At 42.5% G+C, this 4957-nt stretch overlaps 1 long non-coding RNA gene across 1 annotated transcript; it reads right to left on the bottom strand.

Moving 5' to 3' along the window:
* Positions 1-1335: 1335 nt before the first annotated feature.
* LOC139025532 (uncharacterized) lies at positions 1336-3099 on the bottom strand. Its single transcript, XR_011477127.1, has 2 exons — positions 3057-3099; positions 1336-2996 (listed from the first exon to the last, which is right to left on the bottom strand). It is a non-coding gene; the product is annotated as an uncharacterized lncRNA (long non-coding RNA).
* Positions 3100-4957: the final 1858 nt, after the last annotated feature.

Below are 4957 nucleotides of genomic sequence, written 5' to 3'. Positions count from 1 at the left end.
ACATCTGTCTATATTAACCATGCTGTCTATATTAACCATGCTGTCTATATTAACCATGCTGTCTATATTAACCATGCTGTCTATATTAACCATGTATACTGTCTATATTAACAATGCTGTCTATATTAACCATGTATACTGTCTATATTAACCATGCTGTCTATATTAACCATACTGTCTATATTAACCATACTGTCTATATTGCTTGTAATTAATATAAGTCAACATCTAAGTGTTAAGTGTTTTTATGTAAATTGTTATGGCTGTATAGTTTTAAAAACCCAATAATGTAGTGGGTCCATCAGACCCGTGAACATTAGGAGAATAACAAAAACATGAACACCACATCAGGGTTAAAGGTTTAAACATGGTATGGCTATGGGCCAGTTGTATGTTTAAAAGGTATGGCTGTGGGCCAGTTGTATATTTAAAAGGTTTGGCTGTGGGCCAGTTGTATGTTTAAAANAGTTGTATGTTTAAAAGGTATGGCTGTGGGCCAGTTGTATATTTAAAAGGTTTGGCTGTGGGCCAGTTGTATGTTTAAAATGTATGGCTMTGGGCCAGTTGTATATTTAAAAGGTTTGGCTGTGGGCCAGTTGTATATTTAAAAGGTTTGGCTGTGGGCCAGTTGTATGTTTAAAAGGTTTGGCTGTGGGCCAGTTGTATATTTAAAAGGTTTGGCTGTGGGCCAGTTGTATATTTAAAAAGTATGGCTGTGGGCCAGTTGTATGTTTAAAATGTATGGCATGGGCCAGTTGTATGTTTAAAAGGTATGGCTGTGGGCCAGTTGTATATTTAAAAGGTATGGTTTTAATGGGCCAGTTGTATGTTTAAAAGGTATGGCTATGGTCCAGTTGTATATTTAAAAGGTATGGCTATGGGCCAGTTGTATATTTAAAAGGTATTGCTATGGGCCAGTTGTATGTTTAAAGGTATGGCTATGGGCCAGTTGTATATTTAAAAGGTATTGCTATGGGCCAGTTGTATATTTAAAGGTATGGCTGTGGGCCAGTTGTATATTTAAAGGTATGGCTGTGGGCCAGTTGTATATTTAAAAGGTATGGCTATGGGCCGGTTGTATGTTTAAAAGGTATGGTTTTAATGGCCAACAATTAAAAGGTCAACTTACAGCTTTCAGAAGAACTTGTCTTTGTTTTAGGTCCAAACCAGTATTACTTACAGGTGTGGAAATCATGAATTGTCAGTCAGAATTTATTGGCCTTTATTGATAAGCCATTATACATGATTACAAATGCTTTGTAATGCTAGAGGTAGCAGGATTCAGTGTTCCCTAGCAACACATGGAGACGGGACTTTTCATTCAACACGACTCCATTTACAAGGTAAGAGATTTATATCCCTTTTATTGTCACTGGATAGACACATTTATGTTGTACACTCCCAATTTTTGATTGTGACTAAAACACAGAACACACTTGAGTGTGGGGGAACATCTCAACAGAAGCAGCACTGGTTTGCATTAAAACCAGGACATTGCTAAGGAAAGGACAGAGGCATTGGTAGACGATCTAACGCTCTCATTAAAATACACACAGAGACTTATGAGAAGCTCGAAATCCATTACAAGGCCCTTCCTTTCCACGGTACATTTCTGGAAGAACCTTGTTAGAATTAACTCTCAGGCTACGTCCCAAAATGGCACCTTATTCTCTATATAGTGCACTTCTTTTGACCAGAGCCCTTAGCAGAGTACGATGTAGGGCCCTAGTCAAAGGTAGTGCACTACGTAGGGAATAGGGTGTCATCTGGGACGCAAACTTTTTAAAACATTAGTCACGCAAACATCTAGTATTCTCAGGGACCACAACAACATGACACGGCTGTAACCACAGACGATGAGGTTTATTAAATAAATAAATTAAATTTTTCTTTAAAGGAATGCACATGAAATACATACACTACATGGCCAAAAGTATGTGGACACCTGCTCGTCAAACATCTCATTCCAACATCATGGGCATTAATATGGAGTTGGTCCCCCCGTTGTTGCTATAACAGCCTCCACTCTTCTGGGAAGGCTTTCCACTAGATGTTGGGACTTGCTTCCATTCAGCCACAGGAGCATTAGTGATGTTGGGCGATTAGGCCTGGCTCGCAGTCGGCGTATATATATATAGTGTAGAACCACAAGAAATACAGAACACAACCTATACCAGGGCTCTCCGACCCTGTTCCTGGAGAACATCCTTCCTGTAGGGTTTAACTCCAACCTTGTTCCTGGAGAGAGACCCTCCTGTAGGTTTGAACTCTGACCCTGTTCCTGGAGAGAAACCCTCCTGTAGGTTTTAACTCTGACCCTGTTCCTGGAGAGAGACCCTCTTGTAGCTTCACTCCAACCCTGTTAAACGCTACAGGAAGGATGTCCTCCAGGAACAGAGTTGGAGAGCCCTGGTCTATTANGTCTATTAAACCCTACAGGAAGGATGTTCTCCAGGAACAGAGTTGGAGAGCCCTGGTCTATTAAACCCTACAGGAAGGATGTTCTCCAGGAACAGCGTTGGAGAGCCCTGGTCTATGTATAAGCTTCGTTTAAACATAGATCTCTGCCTAGATGTCTATTTTTGCTTGCTTGAAGAAGTCCAGTTGCTTGAATGTTTATTTACACAAGAGGAGAAGCTAGAACCTCTAGCTAGACAACAACATTTTCCAATTAGAACATTATAATGGGAATACACAATGGAATCAAAAAATCACATTTTCATGGTCTCACTTTTACGGTCTCCAGGATTTGATCAACAATATAGAACAAAGATACATTATTATAATATTTTTTTTAAGTATCCTATCACATCCACTCTGTTTGTATGGTAAGGTACAACGACATATCTTTACCATATGCTACACACCATCACCAAGGTAGATGAACTTAAAACGTGCTGTCATGTAATCTTCGCTATGCCTCATCTTACTCAGGACTCTTGTTGTATATCCATTCCAAACACAAACGTTATTCAACCGTCACAACGGTATTCAACCTCCACAAATGGTATTCAACCGCCACAACCGGTATTCAACCACCACAAACGGTATTCAACCGCCACAAACGGTATTCAACCGCCACAAACGGTATTCAACCGCTACAAACGGTATTCAACCGCCACAAATGCGTATTCAACCGTCACAAACGGTATTCACCCCACAAACGGTATTCAACCGCCACAAACGGTATTCAACCCCACAAACGCGTATTCAACCGCCACAAAACGGTATATTCAACCGCCACAAACGGTATTCAACCAGCTACAAACGGTATTCAACCGCCACAAATGGTATTCAACCGTCACAACCGGTATTCAACCGCCAACAAACGGTATTCAACACGCCACAAACGGTATTCAACCGCCAACCAAAACGGGTATTAGGATGAGCTACATATATGCTCAGGTGGCATCTGACCCCACCTCTACAATTATGTGTAAATAAACTCAACAGATGAGCAGGAAATGAAAGGAAATCAGATAGGCGAACTCGCAGGTGACTGTACAGAGACTTATAGGGCCGATTGCCCTCAGAAAGTAACGACCGATGGCCACCAACACCTCTCAATCAGAAGTATGAAACAAAACTCACAGAAAATAGAGGAAGAAAAGTAGCCGAACAACAGGGACGACACGAAAACCAGGGAGAAGTACCAGCACGAGGCGGTAAACAGAGAAAAAACAGAAGAATGCAACAGACATGACAGAGTCTAACAAAACAAGAGAAGAGATGTCCCCCCACTACGATACATATCGCATATCATGGATCCTGGAAGAAATAGTGGAACACGAAGAACCAGACAGGGTACTCAGCATAGCTCCGTGGATCCATTGGGCACACACCCCTCATTGAGAGAAATACTCAACAGTTGACAAGGCGGCCGAAAACCAGCGGATCTGGCAAACCGAGACTAGGAACTCAGATATGAGCGTCCACCCTCACTAGCTTGAAAAACTCCAACGTAAGAGAGCCTAGAGAAGCCGATCCAGGATAATACTACTGCAGTGGTGTTGGCAAGGAATGGGTTAAGCTACAGGTGCTGGCCCCCCTCTATCAAAAGCGACAACTGGAGAGACGGGAAATTTAAATGCAACGAGAAGACGAAAATTAAGCTCCAGAATGAAAGCCGACACAGGGGGTAACTGAGCCAGGCAGACAGGAGACCTAACAGTGCTGTCCACTCTCAGTAATAACTCCAGATGAAGCCGACGCCAGGGTACTCAGCGTATTTTCTTCAGTGCGCCCCCCTCACTTGAATATCTGGTTGAAGGGGCGACCGCAGATCTATAAGTTGGATAACTGCAGTGTCTTTGCCCAAATCTAGCTACACGCAGAAATGCCGTCGACTTCATCTTGAACACCGCTAGAAATCACATAGACACAAACGATAACGGTTGTAATTTTAAAACAATACCAGATATTGTAACCGCTGAGAGCTATAAGGAAGCAGACTTAATTGCACCATTGATTCTCTTGAAGGATTATGTATATATCACACATAAGATATTGACCATTAAATTACGGCTCCTAGGACGAACAGTGGGATCAAACGCAGATGATTCCACGGGTCCAAGCACAGTCTTCGTCCCTCGACAAACATTAACGTGTACGGACGGATGTGACTTGGGTTATATATTCTACTTTTTATCTCTTTGTCACTCGGGGATTGGTTTTCTTCTGAAATCTTTTCCAACTATCGTTTACCATATAGCCGTCTCCCAACGCACTAACTCACCCAATAGCTAACCCCTATAGGAGACGGGGGGGGACTAGCCAGGGTAGGACCAGAGCGGAAACCGTAAGTGAGGGGCTGGAGTGTAGTGTGTATTATAGAGATCGGTTATCAACCGCCACAAACGCGACGACGGCGCGGTATATCAACTGTCAATACACTACCGGCTTCTCTTCCTTCACGCGAACCAAACCATGACAGCGCTAAGCCACACAACGATATTCC

The sequence above is a fragment of the Salvelinus sp. IW2-2015 genome, unplaced genomic scaffold, assembly GCF_002910315.2.
Source record: "Salvelinus sp. IW2-2015 unplaced genomic scaffold, ASM291031v2 Un_scaffold2816, whole genome shotgun sequence".
Classification (NCBI taxonomy): Eukaryota; Metazoa; Chordata; class Actinopteri; order Salmoniformes; family Salmonidae; genus Salvelinus; species Salvelinus sp. IW2-2015.
This window is presented reverse-complemented; position numbering and strand designations above follow the sequence as displayed.